Source organism: Petaurus breviceps, unplaced genomic scaffold (assembly GCF_028583685.1).
Source record: "Petaurus breviceps papuanus isolate PSGF00001 unplaced genomic scaffold, PetGlider_PUasm1.0 90919, whole genome shotgun sequence".
NCBI lineage: Eukaryota > Metazoa > Chordata > Mammalia > Diprotodontia > Petauridae > Petaurus > Petaurus breviceps.
This window is the reverse complement of record NW_027187378.1, coordinates 37,421,643-37,443,982: the sequence shown is the minus strand read 5'-3', so window position 1 is coordinate 37,443,982 and position 22,340 is coordinate 37,421,643.

Below are 22,340 nucleotides of genomic sequence, written 5' to 3'. Positions count from 1 at the left end.
CTTATACAAACTGATGCTGAGTGAGAAGAGTAGAGCCAGGAGAAATTTGTACACAATTACAGACACAACATATGTGTGACAACCAACTTTGATAGACTGGACTCTTCTTGGCAATCCAGGGTTAAAAGTCAACCCCAAAAGACTCATGATGGAGAGAGATGTCTACATCCAGAGAAAGAACTAGAAAGAACTGAGTTTGAATCCAGATTGAAGCAAACTACCTGCTCTTTTTCTTTTTCTTGTTTGGTTTTGTTTCCTCTTTCCCATTGTTCATTCCATCTGATACAATCGTTCTTTATAACCTGACTAATGCCTAATGCGAAAGTATTTGCAGATACTATACTTGATTGTATGCCGCCATGGGGGTGGGGGGGAGAGGAGGAGGGAGAGAAAATTTGAAACTCAAGGAATTGTAGAAATGAATCTTGTAAACTAAAAGTAAACAAATTAATAAAGACCGAGAGAGAGAGAGAGAGAGAGAGAGAGAGAGATGATGGTCCCTTTGATCTTTGCCCTGTTGAGACCACATCTCAAGTTTTGTGTTCAATTCTCAGCATCAAAATTTAATAAGGGCACTAATAAGCTAGAAAGTACACAGAGGAGAATGACCAGAATGGTGAAGGACCTTGAGTCTACAACATATAGCAACAAGGTGAAGGAACTAGATATTGGGTATGAGGAGCCTGGAGAAAGGAAATCATAGAAGATGTGATAGCTGTGTCCAAGAATTTGAAGGGCTATCATGTGGAAAAGGGACAGATGTGCTCTGTTTGTCCCCAGAGAAGCAAGAGCAATGGGAATGAGGGAGGAGGAAAGGGGGAGGAAGTGGGGGAGGTGGGAGGTGAAAAGAAACAAAATTAGGCTTGATATTAGGGAAAAAAAACTTCCTAAGCATTAGAGCTACCCATAAGAGGAATAGGTGTCTTGAGGGGAATGGCTTCCAGGCATTGTTGATCTTCAAACAGAGACTGAATAAACACTTGCCATATACATAGGCAGCTAGGCAGTGAATCAGATAGAGCTCTGGGCTTTTAATCAGGAATGCTCATCTTCCTGAGTTCAAATCTGGCCTCAGACATTTACTAGCTGTATGAAGCTGAGTAAGTCACTTAATCCTGTTTGCCTCAGTTCCTCAGCAAAATGAGCTGGAGAAGGAAATAGCAAACCACTACAGTATTTTGCTAAGAATATTCCAAATGGGTCATGAAGAGTTGAACACAACTGAAACAACAAGAAAAATATACATTGAAGTAAGGATTCTACTGAGGGTATGGGTTGAAACAGATGACCATATAGGTATCTTTCCACATGAAAATTCTGTAATTTGGGGGAATGAGATGAACTTCTTAAAAACCCCTTCACTTCTAGCAAGTAATGCATGCTAATACATCTCTTCCATAGCCCAAAGAATGAGGCATTAGTTAAGCGAAATGAACCCATTGAGCTTGGAAACTCTCAGGAATTGCCTTAGCGGTCATTACATTATTCCTAGATTTTTGTAAAATGTCTCAAGACAATTTCTCAAATTATTTTAGTTCCAAAGCTCTTTGAAGTTCAAAATATATTGACAACAAATCCATGCTGATCTTGTCAACTTGGGATGTAACTGTTTCAATGCCTCAGTCAATCCATGACCTCACTGGTCTGAATACTAGTACAGATTGCAACACAGCAACACCTTTTCATCCTGTTGAGATTCATGCCCATGTCTTCTCACCAAGACTTATGAGAAGATCTACCCAAATGTCCTGGTCCAATTTCTGGATTTAAGGAAGACAAATACAGTTCATATTCACAGCAAAATTGCCTTGGTATAATTTTTTAGTGTTTAACTTAAGATAGTTAGGACACCTCCCAGTCTGTGATAGTCAGTGAGGCTACCTTTGTTCTGACTGAAGTCTTACCACAGGATCTATGAAGTTCATTCAAGAGCTAATTTACTCTATCAGACCTGCAGACTGACCTGAGAGGCTCCTGGATATTGTGACTTACACCATTTTATGTACACAAATAAACAAAGAAACCTGGGTTCCCTTATAGATACTCTAGTCTAGGGCAAACAAGACTGGCTCTGACTGCTGTAACTATGAATAAGACAAATAAGGATGCTCAGGAGTATTGCTACAAATTAGTATTCAGTAGTTTCACTTCTAGGTTATCAGTCATTCTAGCTCTATCTATACATCCTCCCTTTTACCTCTGGGGGAATGAGCTTAATCTAGCCAAGTTACTTATTTGCTGGGTGTTTCAATTTTTCATGAATCTCAGTGCATCATTCAGGTTGTCTATCTAGTCCAATCCAAGCAGGCTTTTCTGAAGAAAGCAATTCATAAATATTAAAAACACTACATGGATGCTACTTATTGTAATGTAATGCCAAGCAAACGCAACTTCCCAAGTTCCAAAATACCAGCATAGGTGCTCTCCATTTTATTCAGTAAAAAATTAAGAACAGAGAAGATCAAAATATGACATCATTCAAAATACAGCATTTACTAAGTGTGATTTAATCAAGTACTACCCCACCCCTGGACATTACATTCATTTAATCAATCACAAAGCCCCTGTTCTAAGTACTACTCCACCCCTAGGCTGTACATTCAATTTAGTCCATCACAAAGCCCCTCTCCTCAAATGGAGATTAGTTTCCAATCATAAGTAAAGTACATTCATTTGTTCAATCACTGAACACAAAAAGGTCAAAAGTTCCCCACCCCTTGGATCACAATTGTATTTACCCCAGAGTTACAACAAGCTTAAGCACAGCACTTAATATTCAAATGGAGGTCTTTTCTTCATCTTGACACAGAGGCAAGTTCTCAGCAATCTTTGTTCCTGGGGAGACAAAGCTTAGCAAGGCCACAAGATACATTGTCAGTCTCTTCATTAATTCACTCTCTGTCTGCAGAACAGTCCTAGGACCCCTGAAAACATTAGCAAAACCCTCTTTCAGGATTTCTGTAAACATACAACAAGAAAATCCTTCTTCAGGGCTTCTGAACCAACAGCAAGGTTCCAAGAATTCTGCAACAACAGCACTGTCCTTCACCAGTGGACAGTATTCACTCTCTGTCTGCAGAACAGTCTCAGTAGCTCTGAACCAACAGCAAGGTTCCCACATTTCTGCAACAACAGGACTGTCTTTTACTAGTGCACAAATCTGGCAAAACAACATCAAAACAGACAAAGTACCAGCATAACAGCCATGTCTCCTCAGTCCTTGGCAGCTCTGGGTGGCAGCTCTCAAAAGTCCTGGGCAATTCAAAGTGGCCCTCAGCAATCCTCTCAGTCTCTCTCTGCCTCCAAGATGCTGCTTCCAAAGTTCTTCTGCCTCTCTCTTTTCTTGTGTCTCTCTAAATTTATGTCACCAGCTCCTCCCAGTTCAGCCCTCTCTTTTCACATCAACAAGTCCATCTCACAAGTGGGATTAACAAGCTCTGGGTTTTAACACAATCAAACCAAAAACCAAGCCAATACAGGGGAATCTTTAAATTACTTTACTATTAAACTTATTATTAATATTATCATTGTTATTTCCACAGATATCAGACAGAAACAGTCCTAAAAGCAAGTTACTCTCCTGCTATTATTCTTTTTTAATTTATTTATTTTTTTGTTTACAACATTCACTTCCACAAACTTTTGAGTTCCAGATTTTCTCCCCCTCCTTCTCCCTCCCCAAAATGACATGCAATCTGATATAGGTTCTACATATACATTCACATTAAACAGATTTTCACATTAGTCATGTTGCAAAGAAGATTTATAACCAATGGAATGATCCTGTTATTATTCTATATCTAGTGTTCTGATAACTATTGCACAGGTGGACAAAAGAAGTACATTTCATCACTGAAATAAAGTATTTGGGATGTCAGCTCATTTTCTCTAGGCTCACTGAAAGCATCCTCAGTATAGTTCTAGGAGAACACAGGACAACAGGTATATCACAACTTTATCCTCTTCCCAAAAGATGTTGATTTCTTCAGCTAGATTGCTGTATTTGAAAAATTCTCATTCATCATAGCTTTGAGATTATGAGTACTTGATAAGGCAACATCTATTAAAATATACCCTTTGACCCAGAAATATCACTAATGAGCCTATACCACAGAGATAAAAGGAAAAGGAAAAAGAAAAAAATAAAAATATTTTAGCATATCTTTTTGTTGTAGCAAATAGCTGGAAATTAAAGGAATGTCATCAATTTGGAAATATTTGAACCAATCATGGTATATGAACATAATAGAATATTATTGAGCTATAAGAATGATGTAAGAGATGGTTTCAGAGAAACATGGGAAGATTTATATGAACTGATGGAGAGTGAAATGAGCAGGGCCAGAACAATTTATGTGGTATCAACAAAATTGTGAAGAAAAACCACTTTGAAAGACTAAAGATCACTGATTAGTGAAATGACCAACCACAATTCCAGAGGACCAGATGATAAAGCATGGTACCCACCCCTTCTGACAGAGAGGTGATAGATAGATAGATAGATAGATAGATAGATAGATAGATAGATAGATAGATAGATAGATAGATAGATAGATAGATAGATATCAAATGAGATATATGTTTCTGGACATAGCAAAAGGGTAGATTTATTGTGTTTGCTATGTTCATTTGTTACAAGGATTGTGTTTTTCATCTTTTTTTTCATTGAGGGATAGGATTTGAAAACAAAGGGAAGCTACCAAAAGGCTTGCCAAAAAGAAAATAAATTAAATAAAACAAAACAAAGAAAAAGAGGGTCTTCGAATCATTTTTTAAAAATACACAGAAGAGAAAAGAAAGAAGTACAGAAGGAAAGACAGACAACAATATAGTTTTCAAAATAATATATTGAAAGTAAAATGTACTTTAAAAAAAAAGCTGCCCATAATAGAGATTCACAGTTTTATATGCAATCTTCTCTATCTCTTCTACTTTCTACATAGAAATAATTCAATCTCTCTCTCTCTCTCTCTCTCTCTCTCTCTCTCTCTCTCTCTCTCTCGCTCCCTCTCCCTTTCCCTCTTCCCTCTCCCCCTAGCTTTCAAAATAAAAAATAAATAAAATTTCCAAAAAAAATTTGTTCTTAAATTTTTACAGATAAATATCATGCCTGGATTACTGTTTACAATAGCTCTGTCTGTGATAATGGTTCCATACCATTTATTTGTTGAGTCCTCAAAGATATTTTGAGGTCAGTATTTGTAGTATCATAAATTGTCTTGTTTATTTATGAAAATTAACTAGCTTTTTATGTACAATTCTGGAGATTAGTTAGTATCTTGTTAGGTATGTGTTAGGTGCTAAATTTTTGTAGCCTGAAGTAATGTATTACAGTTTCTACAATATTCTTACATAATTTTTATTGATCAATAAATCTGGGCTCCTGAATGATAATCCATCTATAATTTCTGGTAATGATGATACAGGCCTAAATTCCCAGAAGTCAACAAATAAATGGTATGGAACCATTATCACAGACAGAGCTATTGTAAACAGTAATCTGGGGAACCCACAGTTTCAAGGCCACATGTGATTTTCTAAGTCCTTGGGTATAGCCTTTTGACTGAGTTCAAGTTTTACAGAACAAGGGGATTTGTTCTGTGAAGTTTGGGTTCAGTCAAAGGGCCGCATTTGAAGCCTAGAGGGCCACATGTGGCCTCAAGGCCACAGAGTCTCCACCCCTGGTTTACACAGTCTCTTGTTACTCTCAATTCATTCCTGCTCAAGGATCTCTAATTTCAAAAGAAATTAGTTTAGAATATCCATAAAAAGAGCATAAATGGTCAAAGGATATGAACAGGCAGTTTTCCAATGAAAAACAATCAAAACAATTTATAGGCAGATGAAAAAATTCTCTAAATCATTCTTGATTAGGGAAATGCAAATTAAACAACCTTTAGATATCATTTTATACCTACCAGATTAGTTAAAATGATAGAAGGGGAAAGTGATAAATGTTGGAGGAGGTATGGAAAAATCGAGACACTAATCCATTATTGGTGGCATTGTGAACTGATTCAACCATTTTGGAGTGCAATCTGGAATTATACCCAAAGAGTTATTAAACTACCTATGCCCTTTGGCCCAGCAGTATCACTACTTGGTCTATTTCTGAAAATAATTAGGGAAAAAGGAAAAGAACCTATACATTCTAAAAGCAGATCTCTTTGTGGTGGCAAAGAATCAGACATTGCAGGAATGTCAATAAACTGGAGAATGGCTGAACAAGTTGTAGTATATGATTGTGATGGAGTACTATTGTACTATAAGAAATGATGAACTCAATGATTTTAGAAGAACAAGGAAAGACTGGCAAGAAATAATAAAGAGTGAAATTAGCAAAATGAAAAGAACATTGTATACAGTAACAGCAATATTGTTTTAAGAATGACTTTAGGGACGACCAGGTGGCTCAGCGAGTAAGAGCACCAGCTCTGGTGTTGGGACGACCTGGGGATCGAATCCGGGCTCTGACACTTAGCACCACACCCAGAAATAACTGGTTGTGTAAGCTTGAACAAGTTACTTAACCCCGATTGCTTAAAAAAAAAAAAAAGAATGACTTTGAGTGAATAAGCTATTTTGACTATTATAAATTCCCAAATTAACTATAAGAACATATGAAAAAAGATGCTATCTGCATCCAGAGAAATAATTGAGAAATAGAAGTATGCATAAAATAATTTTGCAGATGTATATATATATATATGTATATGTGTGTGTATATATATATATATATATATATATATATATATATATACCTACTTTCATCTAATGATAGCCATCTCAAGGGTGGGGGGGAGGGAAAAATTTACATAATAATTGTATTGTATATTTGAAAGGAATGACAAGTTGTGCATAGTATATTTGCAGTTTCATATGCAATCATCTTTTTATTGTACTATGTTATGGAAATGCTTATTTTATTCCATAAATTAAAATTTTTTAAAGAGCATTAGTACTTTGAGAGCTCAAATATTGGAATGGGTTATTAGGAAAACCCAGTATATCAAAAAGAATCGAATACTCATCTGTGGATGATCTTAATCCTGTCTTGCTGGAGCAGGAGTTCATAATATGGGGTTACCTCCAGCCTCCTTTATGAATAAATTTCAAGAGATCTATGAATTTTGATGGATGATAAAAAAAAACTATGCCTTTTTTTCATTAACCTATAACTGAAATTGAACAATTATGAATTTAGACAGCAATCTTATCTGAGAATAAGGCTTCACCAGACTGCCAAAGGAATCACACACACACACACACACACACACATACACAGAACCTCTGTGGTAGGGCAAAGGGCCTAGACTAGATATCCTCTTGAGATTCCTTCCAGCCCTATGATTTGCAAGATAATATAGACCCTCTAGAACCCTCTTCCTTCTTCTCCAAATACCTTTCACTTCAGAAATAGCTGAGTCACCCATATACCCTAAATACTGAAACCAAAGGACCCCTGTTTTGTCATGATGCTCTTTAGCTGGTTGGCTCCATTGTCTCCCCACAATGAATGAAAAACAAAAATGAAAACAAAAACAAATCTTATCATGGGGAATTATCCAAAAGAACTTCATCAAGAAGAGGTATCTGTTCAATCTTTTCCCAGTAATGGAAATGCATGTTGTTTTTCATAGGGCCACATATAAATGGGAAGAAACAAATGTTCAAGTAGGTTAATAATGTTATCTTCAAATGCAAAAGAGGTACAAAGCTTACAAAAGGGTAGATTTGGAAATACAGGCAAATGCGAGGAAACAATGAAGACAATGATGTTTGAAGTCCCTTCTATTATAACAGGTCACCCCAGAAATAAAGAACCAGAAGACAATGGTCCTGCCACCCAGCTCTTAGGCTAGAGAGTCACTACAGCATACAGGCAAAACAGAAGAGTCGGCCCAAAAAGACTGCAGTGATACTGACAAGAACTCAGATTGTATAGAATTTTATGGTTTTACAAGTTGCCTCTCAAAAGTTCTTCAAGGAACATGCTGTGTGCATTATTATCCCCATGTTATAAGAAAGGAAACTGTTGCTCAGAGAGGTATGTTGACTTGCCTATAGTCACTGAGCCTGTTAAGTATCAGAACTAGGACCCTGGCCTCGCTTGATTCAAAATCTTGACCCTTTATACTACATCATTCTAATACCAACAGTAACTTGGACACAGGAAATTTGCAATGGGTAGGATTTTTTTTAACTGTTCCTTCTACATAAGTAATCATTCACATCATTCAACAGAGTTTATAACAAGCTGGTTTTGCCTCCAAATGTTAAGTTCCTAATGCATATATCCAAAGTTGAGAAGACAAAAATACACTTGGGGAAATGAAATGGACTCTAAACTGACAGATTGATAGAGAATACTGCAGTTAGGGCTCTCAAAAGTAGAGCGAGTAAATGAACATTTCTATCTAAAAAATAATGACTGAGTGTCTAGCAGGCAAGGCAAAATGGTAAATAATGAGGCTCTGTACAGATTAGCATTTTGAATATTAAAAGCTAGCACTGTGATTATTTGCACAAATAGATGCAGGGACCATCAGCAATATCCTCATTACATTCATCATTGATTACAATACTAGTCATGAAAAGTCAGACGCAACTGAAAAACAGCTCAACCACACACTTGGGGTGGGATTTATTTCATCGGGTTAGTTTTTCTTCCACATCCCTAATGTGAGGGGAGTGCAGGAGAAATAGGTCAGGTGAAGAACTCTGAATAGTACATTTTGGTGCCCTCCTTTGTATTCCTACTTCAAGTCTCACATCTGTAAAGAGCATGATCTAGACTGAAGAAAGAACTCTGGGCTGGAAGTTGGAGAACCTGGGTTCTAATTCTGGATCTACCATAAGCACACAGTTTCAAGGGGAAAACAAATTTTTGGTAACATCTCTAACAAAGAGATGGCCCTTAGCCTTTCTTTTTGTCAGGACGAGCCTCTCCCTCATCTTGGCTCACCTTCTCTAGAAAATTGTCTCTGTCTACTGGTTTTTCTGGGCTGCTTACAAACATGACTGTGTCTTCCATGTCAAAATACCCTCACTTCATCCTCCATTCCCATTAACTATATTTTCATATTAATCCCCGCTTTTGTGGCTAAACTGCTTAAGGAATTTATCCATTTTCGTATGATCTTATGAAAAAGAATAAGGATCATTCTCTAAGCCAGAGTTTTAAGGATCATTCTCTGAGTAAGGGTTTTTCAGCATTGTTTATGTGATGGATCCTTCCGGCAGTCTGGTAAAGCTTGATTTTTTTTAAATGCATAAGATTTCAAAGAAAACTTACATTGAAATAGTTATTAAAAACAACAACAACCCCAAATTCAACCTAGTTAATCAACTTCAGGTTAAGAACCTCTGCTTCACTTAACCTAGGCAATTGGTAATAAAAACATCCTTCTTCTTTGCGAAGATACTGGAATGGTTTACCATTTCCTTCTCCCACTTGTTTTATAGATGAGGAAACAGACAAACAGGGTTAAGTGACTTGCCCAGGGTCAGAAAGGGTCAGGAAAAGGAGTCTTCCTGATTGTAGGCCTGGCACTCTAGTCACTGTACCAACTAGCTGCCCACCCCAAGTATATGGTCTTTAGTTAGCTTTCTGCCAGCTGCTGGACAGAAAATTGGACAGTTGTTTTTTTCTTTTTTTCCTAAACTGCTTCTTCCAGGCTCTAATCACTTGTCTGTAGTCAAAACCAGATATGAATAAATGTAGCAATGAGCTAGCTATGTTGGGAAACTCTCAGTTCTTAACCTTTACAATGAAAATTCATCTAATTCTCTATATGTACAACCTTTAGGAGAAAGATATTCAATTCCTGGTTGGAAGAAATGTGGTTTATGGTCACAGTAAGATAATGTATTTAATGTACTTTATAAAACTTAAAGTACTATGTATAAAGTGCTATTGTTGTTGTTACTATTATTAAACTATACTTTCCTACATTTATTCATCACATTTTTGACTGATATTTATCCCACTTAAGCCTTTCAGCCTTTTTTGCATAAGCTACTTACTATCTAATCATATCTTGTTCATCTCATATTTGTACAGTTTATTTATGTAACCCAAGTGCATTTATCCATATTAAATTTCAGATTATTTGATTCTACCTTACTGAGATACTTTTGGACCTGAATTCTGTCACACAACGTATTAACTACCCCTTCTAGTTTTGTGTCACCTGAAAATTCAATATACATGTCATAGAATCCCTGATGTAAATCCATCATTAAAATATTACATGGATACAGGCCTATGGCACTCCATAAAAGACCTCTGGAATGAGTACTCAGTGTTTTCATTCCAAATTCCACCCAATTAGTATACTATCTCCTCGGTGTTTTTTTGTCTACAAGGATATCATCAGTAAGTTTATCAAACATTTTGATGAAATCTAAGTGCACTATTTACCCAGTGTTTCCCTGCTCTTATGGTCTAAATAGGCGACCTATTAAAAATAAAAAAGGGAAATGAGGTTTAGTAGCTAAGACTTGTTCTTAATCACTTCATAATGACTCCAGTCTCTAACAAAGAGATGGCCCTTAGCCTTTCTTTTTGTCAAGGACGAGCCTCTCCCTCATCTTGGCTCACCTTCTCTAGAAAATTGTCTCTGTCTACTGGTTTTTCTGGGCTGCTTACAAACATGACTGTGTCTTCCATGTCAAAATACCCTCACTTCATCCTCCATTCCCATTAACTATATTTTCATATTAATCCCCGCTTTTGTGGCTAAACTGCTTAAGGAATTTATCCATAATCAGTGTCTCTCTTTCCTCTCATTCTCTTCTCAACTTTCTGTAGCCTGCCTTCTTACCTCATCTTTCAACTGAAACTGATCTCTTCAAAAGTTACCAATAATTTCTTAACTGTCACATCTAATGTCCTGGGGCAGTTAGGTGGTGTAGGTGGTGCCTGGGATACAGCACAGGCCCTAGAGTTGGGAGGATCTGAATTCAAATCCAGCCTCAGGCACTCACTAGCTTACTATCACCTCATGCCTAGACTGCTACAAAAACCTGCTGGTTTGTCTCTAGTCTTTTCCTAATCTTCTTCCATTCTCTGTCAAACTGATCTTCCTAATGCACAGGTCTGTCACCTCCCTATTCAATAAAATCCAATGAATCCTATCACCTGCAGGATCAAATCAAAAGCTTCCAGTTTGGCATTCAAATCCTTTCAACACCTGGCCTCCTCCTACCTTTTCAGTCTTCACCTTACACCTGCACTCCCACCCCCATATTCTCTGCAATCCAGTGACTGCCTTCCTTGTTGTTCCTTGCATATGACATACCATCTCCCATGACTCCCATGAATCCAATGAGCATTTTCCCTTACTGTTACCCATACCGGGAATTCACTCCCTCCTCAGCTCTGCCTCTTGCCCTCCCTGGCTTCAAGTCCCAATTATAATCTTACCTTCTACAAGAAGTCTTTTTTCATCCTCCTAAATACTAGGGCATTCCCTTTGTAGATTATCTCCATTTTACCTTGTAAATAGCTTACTTGTATATAATTGTTTATATGCTGTCTCTTCTGTTAGATTTTGGACTACTTAATTACAGGGACTATTTTTAGCCTGTCTCTATATTCCTAGCCCTGGGCCTGACACATAGTAGGTGCTTAATAAACACTCAGTTGACTGACTGACTCACTGACTCAATCCTCCCCCCCCCCCCATCTTCAATCTCTCTCAACATACTGGTTCTTTCACTGATACCTACAGAGACATTCAAATCTCCTCCAACCTTGAGAAAATCTTATCATCTAATCAAGCTATTTTCCTACACCTCTTATCTCTTTCTCAGCCAAATGCATAGAAAAAGACATCTATGTTGTTCCCTCTCCTTCCTCACCTCCCACTCATTTTTCAACCACATGCAGTCTGGCTTCAAACATTATCACTCAACTAAAATTGCTCTCTGCAGCACATTAGCAACTATCTCTTCATTGCCAAAACCAATATCTTTTTCTCCCTATCCTTCTTTATCTCTCTGCACTATCTGACACTGTTGACCACTGTCTCCTCCTAGATGCTTGCTCTCTATTGCTATGACATTGCTCTTTCATTTCTTCTCTTATCCGATTGTTCCTTCTCATTCTCCTTAGTTGGATCAACCAATAATTTAATCAAAAAGTATTAAGTGCCAACTACATGCCAAACACTGTACTAGGCCCTGGAGATGTGAGTATAAAGAACAAAGCAATTCCTACACTGAAGGAGCTTATATTCTAATGTAAATAGCACATAGGTATAATACAAAATGTATATAACATATAGCATTGTAATGTATATAACATTCTAATATGTATAAATATAGAGAGCATAAATTAAAAGTGAGGAAACATAAATATACAGAGAGAAGTTAATACAAACTAGTTTGGAAGGAAGGCACTACAAGTTGGAAGTTATCAGGAAAGGTTTCATATTCCATTCCCCTAACTGTGGATATGTCCTCCCAAAGTGCCCTTGGCTCTCTCCTCTTCTCTCTTTCTCTATAGAGTGTCACTGATGCAATTCTCCATTTGGAAGAAGCTAGGGAGCCTGCTTCTGGAAGAAAGGTGATAACATGTAATGGAATTAAATATGTGAGGCAGGATTCAAACAGTGATGATTCTCAGATTTCTATATCTAGCTTTAGTCTTTCTCCTGATTTCTTATCATGTGTCATAAATTGTTTATTGAATATTTTACCCACATCCTTTCTAGAAAAATCACCTTGGCAGCTGTATAGAGGATAGATAAGAGTAAGGGGAAGAATGAGACAAGACCAAAGGTGATATACATACATCTGTGTGTATTTAATACATGTATATACGTGTGTATATGATGTTTCTTTATTTCCTATGCAAAGTGCCTAACACCTACTAATGGCTTAATAAATGCTTTATTGGTTGAATAATTAACTGACTTATGCTGATGACCTTTTCACTTTCTTCATAAAAATCACCAGATAGAACCATAGATAAAACTCAGAAAGACCTGTATATGAATCTGCCTCACATTCTTACCAGATTTTTTTTACTTTAGGCCAGTCTTGAAACTCTCTGAATCTGTTTCTTCATATTAAGATGGGGGTAATAATGCTACCTACCACCCAGAGTTGTTGGACAATCATAGGATCATAGACTTAGAGCTGGAAAGAGCCTATTGAGGACCACATGAGATCATGTATCAAAAGTGCTCTGTAAACCTTACAGCATACTAAGTAAATATGAGTCATTATTAATATTCCCTCCTAGAATTTTTATAGCAATAAAAGTCCTGTTTTCAACCCATAGTTAGCAGAATCTACTTTTCTCTTACTTTTTGAAAATGTTTGCCCCTGTACATAATTTAAATTATTTTTAGGGAAGCTAGGAGCTATCTTTTTATCTCTTCACTCATCTCAGGTTTCAATTCCTTGTTAGTCACTTTTGTCCAACCTTTACAATCTGATAATCATTATCTGTGATAGAAAAAAAAAATCACCATCTAATGATTACTCCATGCACACCATGCAGCTAGCCAACTCCTTTTTTGTTACAGAATATTTATAAATGTTCTCCTTTATAGACAGCTAGACCTATTAGCCAAATGCTCCTGTTTAAAGAATAATGTGGGATCATTCAAAACCAACTGAAGTGTCATAATAATTAGAAAGAAGACTATTAGCAATATACATCAAGTTACATCTATAATGAAGGGTCTTGGCAATAAGCCCATTCCCCATGGGCATTTATAGCGTGTCACTGATGCAATTCTCCATTGGGAAGAGACTAGGGAGCCTGCTTCTGGAAAAAACATAATGACACAGAATGGAAATACCTGGAAAGGAATTTGGAGCATGTTAGACATTCTGTAACAAGTTCTTGTCTACTAACCAAATTGTTGAACAGCAACCTCTTTGATTGACTGAAGTTACAGAATCAAAATTGGGAGAGTCTTCAAAAAGGCAATGTAGTTATCCCTTACCCATGGCAGGGGTTAAGTGCATAGCCAAGGCACTCCTTCAATCTTGAAAAATATTCATAAAAATTTTTGGCCCTCGCTTTGTACCAGAGAAGTCTGAATTATTATGGTATTAAAAGATAAATATGTTGACATTATACAATACTATACATATGTTTTATGTATTTCTGAGTTTCCAAACTTCTTCTGTATTATCTGCTGGTCTTTAAGTATCATTTTCAGGCTTCTACAAAACTAAAAAAAAATTCCCATTTCATTTCTTATGCCAAGCCCACAATATGGAAGGGATAACTGTAGCTGTTCTCAGCCAACTAACATCTTTTGGTTGAACGTCTCTTGATTTAGTCTCTTTTCTTCAATCCTGGTAGATAGCATCCAGTGAGACATAATAGTTTAATGGGAGAGGCCTTAAGCCTTCTCTTCATTTGAGGTTAACATTGACTGCAAGAATATGGGCCTCAATTCTTTGCCTTGGTGTTTTTTCTTTTGTTTTAAGTGAAGGAAATTGTAGGCAATTACTTTGTGGGTTTTGAAAAGTCAGAAGAGCAAATTGTCTGGTAGCTTAGGAGTCTAAGAGTCAGAGTCCAGGCCAGGTTTTTCAGCCGACCCAGCATTCACATCTCAAGGTGTAAGGAGTGACCTTTGGACCCAGACTAGCAGTGAGGGAGCATTCATTCAACAGCAAGGCTGAATTTGGTCCAACAAACTTAGTGAGACCAATGCTATGTAGAAACTGTGCTAAGACTAAGACTAAGCCTAGTCTCCCCCAATACTAAGGTGCTATAGGAGAAAATGTGTCCTAATAATGTTAAGAGGAAAGTGTCTGTATTGTTCTTGCTACATCTTCAAGATAAATATCAGTTTATAAAAGATAATTGATATTATTGGTTGTGTAGAACTGGAGTATTGGTCACTGATGGTAATAGTGTGGGAACACAACTAGAGGTGGGGCTTGATCCAAGGACATGAAATAGGAGACACTTCATCCCTTCAGTGGTCCTCCTAGAACCTTAAGGGGAAGATGTAGAAACCTAACTCTGGGATAGTAAACCTAGACTATCCTTGCTACACATATAATTTGAAATAAACTAAACTGAATAATAGATCATATTTCAAAGATCATATTTGGGAAACAGTCTGGTTCTCCTAACTTTGCAATGTTGACTTTGGGTAGAACCAATTTCTTAATAGCTAGTCACTTAACCACTTTCAGCCTCAGTTTCCTTGTCTATAAAATGGGGGTATTAACACCTCTAAAACCATAGATTTAGCACTAGAAGGGACCTTAAAGCTAGTCTAGTCCTACACTCTCATTTTACAGATGAGAAAAGGGATGTCCAGAGAGGGGAACAACCTTGCCTAAGGTCACACAGGGAGTGAGTGGCAAAGTAGAGAACCGAACCCAAGAACTTTGACTCCAAATCTAGCAGTCTCGCCTGCACTTCATTGCCTCCAAGGCTATAGCCATTGTTGATCAGTTGTGTTCAACTCTACCTGACAAAGTTCTTGGGGTTTTCTTGGAGTGATTTGCCATTTCCTTCTCCAGCTCATTTTATACATGATAAACTGGGGTAAATAGGGGTTAAGTGACTTGTCTGGGGTCACACAGCTAGTAAGTATCTATGGTTGAATTTGAACTCAGATCTTCCTGACTTTGGACCCAGTGCTCTATGCACTGTACCACCCAGCTGTCCCAGGGCTGTGGTGATCAAACCTCATAGAGTTATTGTGAAGAAATATGAAATGATGCCTACAGAGCACTTTTAAAGTCTTTAAAATGTATTACATAAATGTCAGTTGTTGTTATAAGTATTATTATTAACCTCCAGTTGGGAAGAACTTTATTCTTTTTACTTCAAATCTTAGTTGGCTAATTTTTTTTAATAGCTCTAAATGATTCTCTTTATTTGGACAGCCAACAGGAGGAATCCAGAAAGGCCTCTTGAAAGAAGTGGCCCTTAAGCTCAGCCTTGAAGAGAGCCATGAATTCCAAAAGCAAATGTTTAGAGGAAGAAAGGGAATGGAGATGAGAGGCGGAATGTTGTGTATAGTGAATGGAATGTAAGTCAACTGACTAGATTGTAGGGTGCATGAAGGGAGTCATTTATATTAGGCCTGGAAAGATAATTTAGAGCCCAATTGTAAAGGACTTTAAATGCCAAATAGAAGATTTAGTATTACCCTAAAAGCAACAGGAAGTCAAAGAAGTGTCTTGGGTGGGGGAAGGGGATTGACAGGGTCAGAAATATCAATTTGGCAGATAGATTAGAGAAGGAAGAAACTGGATGCAAGGAGACCAATTAGAAAGCAATTGAAATAGTCCAGGCAAGAGGTGATAAGAGACTGGATTAGGTTGATCATGGTGTGAATAGAAAGAAGGTGATAGATGTGAGATCTTGGGGAGGCAGAATAGACAAGACTTGACAACTGATTAGATAGGTGGTGTAAGGGAAACTGAAGAGTTACAGATGAGTCCTAGGTCATGGTGTTGGGCAATGGAAGAATAATGGTTGCCTTAGTAGGACTAGGAAGTTAGGAGGAGGGGTGGATTAGTAGTGGGAAAGATAAAGAGCTCCATTTGAGACATGTTGACTTTAAAATGCCTATGAGACCTCCAGACAGAGCTGTCAATAAAGCAACTGGAGATCTAAGACTAGAAACAAGTTCAGCAGAGTGACAAGCAGTAGATGTATAAATCTGAGAGTCTTCTGCACAGAGATGGGAGTCGAATCCACACAAAATAATGAGAGTTGTTCTATCTCCTGTATCACCAAGCTGCTCACATTATGCACACAGGCTTCCATAGAGCATGCTGTTCAGACACACACACCCCAGTATCAATGATCTTAGAATCATTCCAATAATTGTTGTTGTTCACTTGTGTCAGACTCTTCATGACCCCATTTGGAGTTTTCTTGGCAAAGATACTGAAGTGATTTGCCATTTCCTTCTCTAATTCATTTTACAGATGAGAAAACTGAGACAAACAAGGTTAAGTGACTTGCTCAAGGTCACACAGCTTGTCAGTGTCTGAGGCCAGATTTGAACTCACAAAAATGAGTCTTCCTGACCCTAGGACCAGCACTCTATCCACTACATCACCTAGCTGCCCCCAATGATGATAGAAAGAAGTAAAGAAAACTAGGAAACTGGTGATTGCTATCAGGGTTTAGAACCTGAGTTAAGGATGGAGTATTCCTGAAACAAAATACTGCAAGTTGAGCAGGTGATTTCCATTGTCCTGCCTAGGGATGGTGGTGCATATGGGCCATCCTTCAGTTATCCCATATTCTTACTATATGACTGTACAGTACCTGCATTACTACCCCCATGGAGTTGTTGAGGAGATCAGAAGAAATAATGCCTATAAAATGTCTTCCTAAATCTTAAAACACTAAGGCAAAGGGAAGAGACAATAATAATGCTCACCCCAAATTGTGCCAGGAAACCCACACATGCTTAGCCCACAAATTATGCACACGTATGGTCATACTACTGATTCATCTGGAATACACTTATCTGAAAATGTAGACTTTCATGTACAAGTCAAGTGGGTAGACTGAAAGGAAGCCACTTCACCTTCATAAACCATTAAGTGACCTACCTGCCTGACTATAAGGGAAGGCTGACTTCTCCAACTCCATTTGACAGCTATCAGTTTCCTCTAGTCTATGTTGTAGAGTTTTAGGCACCGGTATTTAGCACACTCTTCTGTCTCATCATAGAAACCACCATGTTTTCTGGATTCTTTCTTCAATAGCATAGTCAAGGCCTATGTCATTCTCAAAGATTAACCTCTAGACCCTGCCCCCACCTACATTAACACACAAGCTTCCAACAATGATGGAGGAATTCAGTTCCTCCCCCTACATTCCCAGTTGAGTAAGCCAAAACAAATGTAAGCATCTTTAATTATATGACAGAATAAAAAAAGATGAGGAAGCATTCACTAACAAATTTTGGCAGTTTACCTTGCATGCAGAAACTTGGCAACGTTATTGTGCTTGTTGTCTCCTTTGCCCAGAATTCTCTCCCTCCTCACTTTGGTCTTGTGCCTTCTGGGCTTCCTTCAAGTTCCAACTAAAATTTCATCTTCCTAAGAAGTGTTCCTCAATCACCTTTGAGAAAGGAATTTATAATTTTCATATTAATTGATATGATATATGTAATGAATATACTAATAATTTAGTTTTCTCAAGAGCTGCCTTTCTGGCTCTGGAATCAGAACTCACAATGAAGTGAAGCGAATCAAAGTCTGTACAACTTGTTTCCCATCACAGAACTCTGGTCTTGTGACGCACCTAGTAACCACCCCAAAGGACTTGAGCAATCTTTTTTTTTTTGCCTTTTGGAGGGCAATTGGGGTTAAGTAACTTGCCCAATGTTACATGGCTAGTTTGTGTGTCTGTGGGTGTTAAGTGTCTGAGGCCAAAACCAAACTTGGGTGCTCCTGACTCTGGGGCCGGAGCTTTACTCACTGTGCCACCTAGCCGACCCGACTTGAGCAATATTGCTCCCACAGGACTCCAGAATTGTTGTGTTGTCTTCCATTTGTGGTTTGTCTGGGAAAACCACTCTGGCCCTGGGAACAATTGTTTGTAATTCACCTTGCCCCCTCCCTTTCCATTTGTATATATATATAATCTCTGTCTTCACTTCAGCAAGGTGGAATTCTGATCAGGAGAATTCTCTATTTGCAAATCTGTTCTTCAAAATGAAACTAATTAATTAAATGGCTATCTGATTGCTGACCCTTTGTCTCTGACCCGCTATTTCGTTGGAGACTAGCTCGGTAAAATCCTGTTAACTTGAATACTAGCAACTTCCACTCCTGGTTGTTTTTAATTTATCCTGTGTATATTTTATTTCACATAGTTGTTTACATATTGTTTCCCTCATTAGAATTTGAGCTCCTTGATAGCATGAACTATTTTTTGTCTTTCTTTATATCCCCAGGTATAACTATAGTAACAGGAAACTTGAAAAGGAAAAGGGTACTAACAACTAGAGGGATAAACAAGGGCTTCACAGAGGAGGTGTTTCCTAAGTCAAGCCTTGAAGGAGAAGACAAGGTTTATGAGAGGTGAAGATGAGAAGTGAGTTCATTCCAGGCATGGAGGACACCTTCTATGAATGTGTAAAGATCAAATTTAGAGTATCAAATTTGAAAAACAGATTGACTGAAATGCAGAATTTGGTAAAGGAAAGCAGCATGAAATTAGGTTGGTGGCTAAGATGTGGCAATTCATTTAACAAAGAAAAAAATAAAATGGTCTTTAATCTTGTGTGGGCCCTCTGCCATTTCAATGGGGACAGTGGCAGATTTAGGGTGGGGAAAGAGGGAGAGGATGCTAAGAATGGTCCTTTCTTACATCATCTATTAACTTTTACTTGGCACATGACACTCTAAACAAGAGAGACATGAGTGGACATACTGCTGGATGAACTGAATCATCTCAATATTGACATTTTCTGAATAAATAAAACCAGAAGAAAAAAGTAAGCCACTCTTGGCTGGTACTTACGTGTCTCCACAGCATGAGCTATTTCTGTACAAAGAGACATGGCCAATGTTTTGAAAGAGACTGGAAACCATCTCTCCTCACTCCTTATAGACCCCAGAAGGCGTGACTTCCTGGATGGGTCACAATCTTCTTTGGTCACAGGGACATATAAGTTGTACACGTCCTTTCTCAAGGGCTCAGAGAACCTACTGATGGAGCCAGAGAGCTGGACTAGCTTCATGGGTGGTGCTGCTGTCCAGCAGGGCATAGACCTAACTAGCCCTTAGCACAGCTAGTGGAAGGATGATTCGTGGACACTCCTTGGAGAGAAAAAGAAAGGAGTTGGCAAAGTTAGTTTTATTGTACACCCAAAGGCAACAAGAAACAATATTCCTTGGGATACTTGGTCATCTATCACAATATTCATGAAAAGAATTTGCAAAAAGACCATCATGAAAATAATTGAGCTTATGTGGTAACATTGGTTGTAGAATATTCAATAAAGAAACTATACAAAGAACTCCATAAGATCCTTGAAATTATATCAACATAGGTTTTGTAACTGGTAAGAATGGTTAGAAATACACTGTGCAGGGTAAATCAGGAAGAAGGAATGAGAAGAGGCCAGAGACTTGCAGACCACAACACAGAGTACATGCTTATTAAATGTGTATTGATTGATATTTATCATGTTTTCTTTGATTAAAGAATTAGAGGGGTGGCTAGGTGGCACAGTGAATGGAGCACCAGCCCTGGAATCAAGAGGACCTGAGTTAAAATGTGACCTCAGACACTTACTAGCCGTGTGACCCTGGGCAAGTCACTTAACCCCAATTGCCCTGCCCTGCAAAAAGAAACAAACCTAAAAGGAATTAGAAAGCACTTGGCAAAGCAAGCATCAAGGAACATAAAAAACGAACAGTCAGAAATCATCATTGGTGTGGGACTCAGTTAACAAATCTGTCTATGTATACAGACCATCAGCTTAGAAAAAAAGATCAACATTAGGAAAAAGCTAGAAGAAAGATGAATAATGAAAGAATGACTTTCTGGGTAGGAGAATAAGGAGGGATATATTTAGAAATGAAAGTGATAAAAATAAAGAAAAATGATTGTCCTATTTAGACCTCAGCATAGCTAAAAGATCTTTAGAACAGACCCTTTCAGATATAAAGGAAACACTGCATGACTTAGAAAGGGTCTGAAGCTTTAACAAAAAAAAAAAAACACACAAAAAGCCAGCAGAAACTTTCCCTGAGGGCACAGACTGCCTTTCTGTATAAGACTCAATCCAATTCTAGGAAGCATAACTTGGGTGGTCTTGGTAAGTAAAGGTGGAGTCCCTTACTGAGATAAACACCTCAGAATCAGAAAAATTGTTGAACAAGAGAAGCTAGATCTCTCCTACTGATGAGGTAGGCTCAGGAAACCCACTTGAACTCTGATTGAATCTTCCCATTTGGTGAGGCTTTTGCCTGAGGTGATAAGCCCAAATCTCTGTTACTAGCCTAGCCCTTGATCCTCCCAAAATATCTATACACCCTTAAACTAGCCTAGCTCTCCATACTCTCATCTCCAGGTAGCCTCTAGCTACTTCCCACCCTTAATCACTGGAGTTGACCTCATTTGACTCCTCCTGAAGACCCTTCCCAAACTCCTCCTCTAGACCATCCCTAGATTTCTCCCACAACCTTTCTATATATAAGATCCATCTTGCTTCCATGACCGCAGAATGATCTAGTGCAGATTTACTCTGTCAGGTGATTCTGGCCTGTTTGTCCAATACAAGTGTCACGGATACCAAGGCTTCTTAAGAGTCTACCCATTAAGGTAAATCTTTAATAAACTTTGCTTTTCTTTGGCTGAGAGAAGACTTAAGTCGAATTCATTCAGCAGGACCCAAAGTGTTGATATTTTGGGGTCTTAAGCACCCTTAAACCTCAACATTTTATGGTCCCTATTCCTCATCATTACCACCCAACTGCAGCTAATCAGCCTTAGAGTAGAGGCCTGTTGCTGTTTAGTTATGTGTGACTCTCCATGACCCCATTTGGCGTTTTCCTTGGCAAGGATATTGGAGCAGTTTGCCTTTTCCAGATGAGGAAACTGAGGCAAACAGGGTTAAATCACTTGCCCAGAGTCACACACTAGTAAGTATCTGAGGCTGGATTTGAACTCATGAAGATGAGATCCTGACTCCAAGCCCAGAACTCTATCCACTAGCTCCTCTATCAGAGGAGGGAGTAGAGGCCAAGACTGAGGCAAAGGGAAGAAACTTCTGGCAATTTTAAGATAAAGGTCTTTGCCTTGGTTGAAGGAGCACAGTAGCATTCCAGCTAAAAAGAAAGCGACGCTCCCACTAAGAAAATGCAATACCATGAGCTAGCTGAACCAGTGGCTAAAGGGAGAAAAGAACTACAACTTCCCACTAAATAGAAAGTCTATAAGAAGTCTAGCAGATTGATCTATCTAGCTAAAATGCCATGCTCTGAGAAGAGTCTGATGGGTGAATCATCTGCCTAGTTACCAGGAGCTACCTAGCTACAGACCTGGGGAGTGTCCAAGCAACCTGCTTAGCCCAGTCTGGAAGCTGCTAAATGACTTTCCTGGTCAAGCCCAGCAGCAACTGATAATGAAGAGCCAGTTTATCAGCCAAGTTAACAGTGCAATAAAGTCTAGTAGTGTATTTACCCATCCAGATGAGACATTATGCCTTAACAAGATCCCAGTGCCCTACAGTTCCAGAGTTGGGAGCTACCTTGGTATTTTTGCATCACCGTTATTGTGCTTTAAATTCATATTATTAGCTTGGAAACAATCAAATGTAATATTCTCAAGCTGAGTATAAAGCAATTCTTTTTCAACAAATTGATAA